Source organism: Salvia hispanica, chromosome 4, assembly GCF_023119035.1.
Source record: "Salvia hispanica cultivar TCC Black 2014 chromosome 4, UniMelb_Shisp_WGS_1.0, whole genome shotgun sequence".
Classification (NCBI taxonomy): domain Eukaryota; kingdom Viridiplantae; phylum Streptophyta; class Magnoliopsida; order Lamiales; family Lamiaceae; genus Salvia; species Salvia hispanica.
The window spans coordinates 6,128,631-6,139,009 of NC_062968.1; positions in this window are offsets into that span (position 1 = coordinate 6,128,631).

A 10,379-nucleotide genomic window follows, 5' to 3' on the forward strand; every position below is an offset into this window, starting at 1 on the left:
ATCTTCTTCTACTAAAAATAGTTTTGACAAATTGTAAACACAAGTTTTAATTCAAATTGGTGAATAAATTTTAAAATTTATCATAAATATACTAACAAATTTTTGTGGAGTATTATAAATTTTGGTTTGCAGTATTCAAAACGCTTTAGATTTGAGGTGTGCTTGTCTTTAAAATAAAACTAATTTAATTTTGAACTCTTATAGGGGTGCAAAACTTTTTAAAACAATATTTTTCACATAACTACTTGTAAGTTAATGTAAAATTTCAAATTTTCATTAATATAATGATATTTTCAGTGCAATATAACGTAATGATTTTATTAGCTAGTCGAGAGACTAAAGACATTTTTTAAAAGAAAAAGAACAATTTTTCTTCGCCGATTCAAATAATAAAAACAATCAAAACCTACGGTGGCGTTCGGTTGCCATGACTAATATCATGAGACTATCCATCTAGGATTAAGTTGTGGGATTATTTTAGTTGGAGGGAGGAGGCTATGACTAATTATCACGAGACTATCCATTTAGATTAAGTTATACTCCTTCCGTTCCCCATTAGGAGTCACACTTCCATTTCTGCACTCGTTTTATAAAAATGATAATAAATAGTTAAAGTGGAGAAATGGTAAAGTAATAGAGAGAATAATGTAGAGAAAACTTTTCATTGAATTATTCTCTCTCTTACTTTACCATGTCTCCACTTTAACTGTTTATTATCATTTTTATAAAACGAGTGCGGAAATGGAGGTGTGACTCCTAATGGGGGACGGAGGGAATATGAGTTAATCTTATGAACCAAACATAATACATATTTAATCATGAGATTTAGTCTTACCAACCGAACACCTCCCCCCTGCGTATATAAAATAGCACGAGTAGTATTAAATAACAAAGCCTGCGTATATAAAATAGTACGAGTAGTATTAAATAACAAAGGATATGGCTCCGTTAAGGCACCATCATGTTAAGGCACCATCTTAAGGAGTAACATAGTAGCAATCAAGGTCACCATCTAAGGGGCTAAACATGAAATAGAATAGACGAATTTGAAATTATATATTGATATCCAATTTCGTCCAAGATATTTGATAACGTCACAGCAATTTTTTTAATATACTTTTTTTGGGTGTCGATACAATTAACTCATTGAGCTCACATCAAATAATTGTAAAATATGGACAGTCAAGTGGAACAACGATGGATGACTAGCTTAATTATTACTACTATTAGGTTTCCTAATCAAATTGTGTTACTTAATTATTAATGTATGCGCCGGCTAATTGATGGGTGAGTATATGTAATACAAATATGCCAATTATTTCGAATTAGACATACACCGAATTTTTACTAACTTATTTTTAGTTATGAAGGAATTGCCAATCGAAAATTTCAGCATTGAAACTTTTCCTTTTATTTGATGGAATAGATAATACTTTGATCTAATTTGTATTTTGGATAATAATCGATTTTAACCTATAGCCTGGGTGTGAGTTCCATCTATTTATTTGACTCATTTTTTCATTGAACATTTTAAAATCAATCTTTTCGCACAATTTTTAAATTTCTTTGATTCCAATACTGTTCATTCGGCGATTTGCTTGAAATAAATATTCCTCGAAAAATTACAGTTGCCAAAAAATGAAAGGAAAAACCGTGTCCAATAATTTAAATGATACTCGAAATGGGAAATATTTTGACATTATCAACAGTAGGTATTGTTGCGTTTGAATAATATAATTACTGTATGTGAGGTGTGAATTAACTGTCGTAGCCGGCAACTTTGAACAATGTATTAATTGAAGTGTATCTTAAATTGTTATAAGTCAATTTATTTAACTGATTGAGTGTAAATATGGGAACATGATAAAAAAAATATTTCACACGGGTTAACTGCTAACTACTAATAAAACAATTCGGATATATAACAAATTAATTTTTGAGTAAAGATAAATTAACAAATATTGTATATACAAATGCCCTTCAAATTTAAATAGAATAAAATCAAAATTATTTTAAATTGATAGCATCATTAATTACATACTTCTATGACTAATTTGACCCTATTTACAATTATAGGAGGAAATCCTTATTAATATTATTTTAAAAACTGTAATTAATTTATTCTTGAAAATAACCATGTGTATTAAAAGATTCACGATATAAATTTAGATAGAATAATCATTTATAATATTTTAATAGAATAGATTTATTTATTTATTTTATTTGAATTATCTAATGATATAAAATTGGATAAAATACCCTTTTATTTCGTATTCCTCTCGTATTATGCCACATATATTTTCAAAGCTGCTAATATTTTATTTTAAATTTCTAACTTAAATTTGCAAGTATTTTGGTACATATTGCTAGATATTTCAAAAGAGAACAAAATTTTTCGTTTGCAAAAAAAAGACCTCTCATTTAAACTTCTTTAATACTATTTCTTTGTAATAATAATTTTTATCTTTTATAAATACTATTTTGCTAGTATATAATATTTTTGTATTTTATATAGTGTAATATCCAATGAAAAGATTTCAAAAATGAAAATTTTATATAATTAAGAAACTATTATTTTTAAATGATATTATGTGGATGTATTGCTATAATATACTTATTAAAAGTATAGGGATCAGATGATGAGAGATTATTTAAATCAGTACTTATAATACAATCTTCTAATGCATAGCTCGTGTTACAAATTGATAAGATCATGAAAAGTTGAAATTATATGATTAATCACTATGATTCTAATATTTCACTAAAATATTTTAATATAAATTTCATAATTATTTATGTAGTGCGGATAGTTTGATGATAGCAACCCGTGGCATAACATGTGACATATCCTTTAGTTGTATGACTACTAAAATATATTTGAAATTATAAGTTTCAAATTATATTCCTTATCACAAATATTAAAATAGTCAAAGAAAGTGAAATAAAATACAATGTACATACGAGATCCAACTAAAAAAAAATACTCTTTATATAATAATTTTTTGAAATAAAAAGATAATTTAAATAAATTTATGAAAATAAGTTAATAAAGAGTACTCCCTTCGTCCCACCAAAGATGACATAATTTTCTTTTTAGTTCGCCACGTCCAAGATTACCATTACCAAATATAGAAACTCATTTATCCCTACTTAACACATAATATAAAATTGCATAAATGTCTGTACCGCCCAAGGAAGAGGTCATCTTTCTTGAGACGAGGGAATATTATTTTATAATAAAAAAACGTTAAGTATTGAAGGGGAGCGGAAATATTGGAGTAATATAGTATCAAAATTGATCTTCAAATAATTTTATAATATATCATTATATTTTTTTCAAATTAAATTTTACTTAATTAATAGTATTAATTTAATTATCAATATTTTCAATGTTTTTTTTTTCTTTTAACTCATTTCATATTTTTTGTTAAAACTTAAAAAAAAACATGATGTATTATATTTGTTTAAATTCTGAAGATAAAAATTTGGTTTAAGATATTAGAGTTCATTCGATAAAAATTTGGTTTAAGATATTATACTTCATACCTTAATTGTCATGGGGGTTATATGTAAAATTAAAGTATAATTAGAATAGGTAACTTCCATAATCATTGCAAATGATAGAAAATGACAAATATACCCCAATTTTGTATATACAATTTTTATTAATTTATCACTATCCTTAATTTTTATACGACCTAGCAGTTGTCACATATATATGTGACAATTAAATAAATAATTAGCGCATGTATTAATGAATATTGTATCGTGTAAAGAAGCATTTACGTAATATAAGCATTATATATATTAAGTATAAATAAAATACATAAAAAAATATTAATATATTAAAAAAGCTTTGCTCATACTAGTATATTAGAAATTTATAATAACCAACCCAAAAACATATATTGACTTAAAAAAATTGACTACTTCACAGCCGGCTACATATCTTTGTATAGTACTCCGATCTACATAAGTTCTGTGTTGATTTAAGTAATCTTTATATACGTGGAGTAGTATTTTTCTTTTCACTTCACTAATTACGAATCTTTAGGTTACGCAAAAGTATTATTTACTCCCTCCGTCTATGAAATAATATCCATCTTTGCTATTTTGATCCATTAACAAAATAATACCACAATTATTTTTTCAATTTTTAGTAAATGAGTCTCACTTTTCACTAACTTATTAAACTCACATTTTATTATAAAATTAATATACAATAATAAAATTAATATACAAAGTGAAATTTATATTCCACTAATTTTTCCTCATATTTTAAAAAACGCGCACCGAAATGTGACACTTTAAATAGGGGACACGTGAATACCAAACCACGATCAGACATTTGCAGCAAATCTAATATGATACATATGAAAATTTTATAATAAAAGAACAAAAAGAAAGCAATTAGCAATAGCATTTGATTGGACAAAACCATAGATCTAAAGAGGCATTTCCTTTTAGTATAAAGATTTGTATAGATATTTCATGTCATACACCATAATCATGTTCTGGTTTAGTTCAAGACATTAATATTCGTATAATTAACTTTTTATTTCTTCATGATATTCATAGCTTTAATCATGTACACACCTTAATTATAATAAGACGCTTTCCTTACAATTAATAAAGCTCCAATTAATAGATCGAGTTTTGACTCATCTGATATGCATGAATGTGGTTGCATATCTTAATTAATACTACTACTAAAAATCTAAATGGTCACTATGCACTAACCCAACAATCCTATTCTCCACCTAATTACAACACAAGTGGATTTGGAAAAGATAAACCGAAAGTTGGATGTTTACAGAAAGGGGAGTGGAAAATTGAAATAAATGAGGAATGATCGATCATACATGGACAAATATGTGGTGGGGAATGCTTTTTTCTCTTTTATGATACATAATTTAGTATTGTATTTAAAGACAATTGAATCCTATGGCAAATTGGTTTCAAGTGCTTTGCGCCCTGTTGTAAAAGCTAACTTTCATGACCCACACAATTCATATTGCCCAACTCTAATTGAACTAGGATCCCACGTTTAATTGGAAATCAGTTAGTCCATTTCCAGTAATATCTTTCCTAAGTTAAGCTATTTGAAAATTATTTTGTCAATTTTGCTTGTTCTTTTATCTCTTAATTTTATAAGAACTATTCCATATGTCCTAGCTAAGATAGACACATTTTTTTTCTCATTTGTTTTGGAAAAATGGTGGAGTAATAAATAGTTTAAGTGTAGAAAAAGTAAATTAAGAGAGAGAATAATGTAGAAGAGACTCTCATCTACGTTATTCTATTTCTTACTTTACTCTATCTCCACCTTAATTATTTATTGTTATTTTTCCCAAACACGTGCGAAAAAGAAACAGTATCAAGAATCTCCTTTTAGAATTTGTGATCTTTTCCTCCAAAACATATCTCAATGGCATTCCTTTACATGTATGTTTCCCCGATGTTTTGGAGTAGTATAGATATAAATTCTTGCATTCATTCAAAACTATTAATTTTATTTCCAATTGTCACTTATAATTATTACTACTTCAATTTAACCTTTTAGTAAGTTAACTTAGGAAACTATATTAGCAACCCACTTATCAAACAAGGCCAGCAAATTGTTGGTATCAAGAATCACCCCAAATATAAATAGATTTATCAAAATATACATCTAAAATGTGTGTTGAAAATAAATGTTGTCATAAATTGTGTGTTGTAAAAGTAGGATGGGTCGCAATTTGTATCAATCTATAAAGGGAGGGCACCCAATGCTGAAGAGATGACATAAGGTTGAATGAATCAAAGTTATGATTGTTGTTAGTCTTCATAGGATAAAATTCCACATCCATTTTGATCTCTCTTAGAATTTAGATTGACACCATCATCTCCATGTGCTCTCTCATTGTACATACAGACGAAAAGAGAAAAAAATGGGGAGAATTGCTTCATGTGAAGAGTGGGCCATTCATTACTCATCGCAAAATATGCACATAGCATCATAGCGCCATATATTTGTGATGAAGACTACTTACTGTAGCTTCTATTCACATGTCTCCAATATTTATATACAAACACATGGATTTCATTCACCTATTCTCACTCTACCCTTATATTATCATATCTTATAAATTTGGACTTTCACGTGATTGATATTATGTGTATCAGTATTACTATCTTTCGGTTATACAATTAAAGTGATTTAATAAAGATTAAGTTTTGGCTAAAAGTGTATTTATTCGTTATGTAAATAAGTTTAGATACCATATGAGATTTTCTATTTAATAAGGGACCGAATAGAAAATAAAGGGGCTTATATTTTATATAAATACTCCATCCGTCTCCAAACAATATGCACTTTGAGTTCGGCACGTGTTTTAATGTAAAATTGGTAAAGTAAGAGAGAGGTAGTAATAAAAAGAAAATTGAAGTATTGTTAGTGGAGAATGAGTCTCACCTCATTAAAAAGAAAACACTTTCCACAATTAGAAAATGCATATTCTTGTGGGACGGAGGGAGTATATGCTAGGTTACGGTCCCCAGACGTCAGAAGAACGATTCGAAATCTCTCTCGGCAGACTATTGCAAAGAACGTCTCTGATCATCTAGAAGATCCATAACCGTTGCAAGGTACGCTTCCGCTCTACAGTTTGTGCTCCTTTTCTGTTGTTCTTGGTTAATCACCATAGAGATCTTTATGTAATTGTTCATTAAATTATTTCAACAAGTGGTATCGATGATTCGCTAAGAGTTGGAAAATTAAAATTAAGATTTTAGTTATTGCTTAGTTAATGAATCCAAAAATATTAGGGTTTATGTTTTATGGATTGATTTGACTGTTTTAAGGATGAATTGACCGAGAATTGTACTCCCTCCGTTTCATAGTAATGGAGACGTTTCTTTTCGGCCCTACGGAGATTAAGAAAAATTGTGTTAGGTGAGTTAAGTAAATGGAGAGTAAAGTGAAAAATGAAAAAGATAGAGAAATGAAGAGAATAAAGTAAGAGAAAGTAAAGTAAGTGTGGAAAAATGTGTTGACTTTTACTAAATAGAAAAATGACTTTATTACTATGGAACAGAGGGAGTATGATTATTCTTTATTTGTATTCCACGGTTCTTTCAATTATTTATGGTAAAAAACCATCAATGATTTAATTGATTATGCACATATACAAGAACTTGCTTTTGGGCTAATGAATTGATTTCATTTATGTCGTTGTCTTTTGATAAAAGAGATCGTTATGCCGACTTTATTGATTGTTTATGTAATTTGTGAATACAAGTTTTTGGTTTGAGTCACACATCTCGTTGCTATTTCAATTTAACTGATTTGACGCCTATTTGAGAAACAAGGAATTAAGTAGCGATAATAATCATGCACGCCTACAGTATAATTGTTTTGGTTGGTTAACTGAGATTTGCAAACTTATGAATGTTTTAAATTGATGTTTTATGAAAATCATTTTCACCGCCGCTTCGTGGCTACATGATTAAGAATTCTTATTACGAGTTTGTGCTTCCTGTAAAGAATTGTGAATGAATTGAACTCTATATTCTTGTACTTAAATATATGGGAATGAGAGATTTATTTTTTGGTCATACACATACATAAATTTTTGGTGAATGATTTGAGAGTTCATTCATGTTTGTTTTAGTTGTCTTGTTTATTTTGGTTAATTCATGAATTTAGAGTTTGTATTTTGTGGAGAAGTGTTGAGCATATCACCTTCTGCCATGACACCAGAACTCATAGCTTGTTTTGGGGCATCTAATTATTGAATATGGCTGTGAAATTTTGTCACTAGGCTGCATATTGTTAAAGGTAGTGAAAGACCACTAAAGTTATGTCATGACAATAACCCTGCAATATTATATTCCAAAAACAATAGGAGCTTCCTGGTTGTAAAATAAAAGGTTCGGAATGGACAAATACTTATAGATCATAAGGTAACGGATTTGATAAATAGCAAATCCGCTCACTAAGGGACTATCAACCAAGGTCTTTCATTGGCATGTAGCCCAAATGGGTGTTATGTCATTTAAGAATGTTCTCGTATTGTAACAGCCCGCCCTCCTAGGGTACAATAAATGCGGCGGCTGCTACCCAAAAACCGACTCGAAAGAAGTAAACATAGGCTAGGGTTTCATTTAAAGAGTACTGACCAAAGAAACGAAGGAAATATCAGAGTATTTAATGCAACAACTTAACCTAGAAACTTAAATAGGTAAACAAAAGGGAGTTTTATAAATGACGATCAAAACTTAAGAGAATGACATAGGTTTCAAGATAACGTCACGAGAAAAGTATAAGGCCTCAAAAACGAAGAAGAGTGCCAATCAACCAAATCAATATCAGAGTATTAGAACTTAGCGGAAAACGACCAAGAGAAAAAGCATAGCTATGTATGGAGACACAACTACACTTAGAGTTCAACATATCCATTAATTAATTGAAGCTGCTCAACACCCGCCACCGCTCGTCATCATTCAACCTGCACATAGGAAAAACACATGCAGGGCTGAGTATTTTGAAATACTCAGTGAGCTCGTTGCCAAAACATTTTATTCGAAAGTTATGCCACCCTTACCAAGTGAACTCGAGTTTTAAGCAGTTAAGAGAAATATCACGAGTATCACAAAATATTTTCCATAGATTGGCCAGTCAAAATAACTCCCCATTTTCTCATCAAATTCCACAATCACATATCACAATCTTTCCATGGTGCGACGAAAGCGTGGCCACGCTTTTCGCCCACGAGACCGGCCGACTAGCTAGGACGGCTCCCGATCCCCTTGTGTACACAGCCTGGTAGGGTTTGCGGCCCATACTCAGACCCGAATTCGTATATCATATCCATAGCCCTATAGCCCAATGGAGAGAACTCACAAACTAGGCATCAGGCACACAATCTCACAATAAAACAAACATAGGCATGGCATAACAGTTAAACCACCCTTATAGCTCCGATAATTATCTTTGACAAAATAAAAGAGAGTTTTTTAGAGTAAAGCTCACCTCGACTGCTTAGATTTCAAGTAGTTTCGCTTTTCCGTTATCTGGCTTCGCAACCGAGGTTTCACCTTTAAATTCACATAGGCACATATTCACAAATTATTATGCATGTCTCGTTACTTCCCTCTTTCCCATCGATTCAACTTAATCTTCATAACTTATAAATTTCAAGTCACACTCATCATAAATTACTAATTTCAAGTCACGCTTAGCATACATATATTTCTTAGCATCTCAACCCTAGATCTGTAACGACCCGCCCATCTAGGGTATAATAAATGCGGCGATCGTTATCTAAACAGACTTAAATGCATCAAAAATCATAGGCTAGGGTTCCATTTGAAAAGAGATTTTCACCAAAGCATTTAATGAACAATTTAATAGGAAAAGAATTTATGCTTTAGCAAAGAAAACCAATAAAAGGCTATCACCATAAATGCTCCAAAGTAGCAAAGGTTCCAAAATATTTCCAAGTGTTCTATACCCAAAATATACCCACGAAATAACAGAATAGAAGTATTTATCCCAACAAAAGATCACAGTTTTCATAATCAATAGCGGAAGCGACCAAGAAAGAAGTGAGGCTATGTATGAGGACACAACGACACCTTAAGTACCAACAGATCATTTTATTATTCTCTACTCAACACCGCCGCCCGCTCGTCACCACTCAACCTGCACATAAGGAAAACACATGCAGGGCTGAGTACGATAATCATACTCAATGGGCTCATTGCCGAAAACAGTTTTTATCACAAATATAGTTATTATCATGCCATTTTCAAGTGTCCGTCGGGGTTTTAACTTTAGAAAGACCCGAGGCACCAAAATATCTTCTTTCTCAAATATCACGGTCGCGCAACCATTTTTCTCATCGGCGTTTACCATATCCTCATTCTACATGACAAGGAATGCGGCCGCAATCCAGGTCACTAGACCGGCCGACCCGTACGCCAGCACTCGGTCTAACATTGGTGTACACTAACCCAAGTAGAGTTTGCGGCTCTACAAGGATCCGAATTCGATTATAACAATAGTGGCATAGCCACGAGGGATAGGCACGACAAAACAAATCAAGGCATGATAACACATCTTTCATTCTCATCAATATCAGTTTAGGACAATGTCCTTATTTTAAAAGAAAGCCCACCTCGTAGGTTTAGCTCGATAGAATTCTCTTCTCCTCGTTTATCACGCTGAGAGCGCGAAGTATCACCTTTAAATTAGGCGTATCACAAATCAGATTCAATCATTGATTTCAAATCATGCATGTCTCTCATATTTCCCCTTTTTCCCATCGATTATTTTCAAATCATCAATCAAAATCAAAGTATGATTAACATACCATTTTTATTTAAATACTCATTCC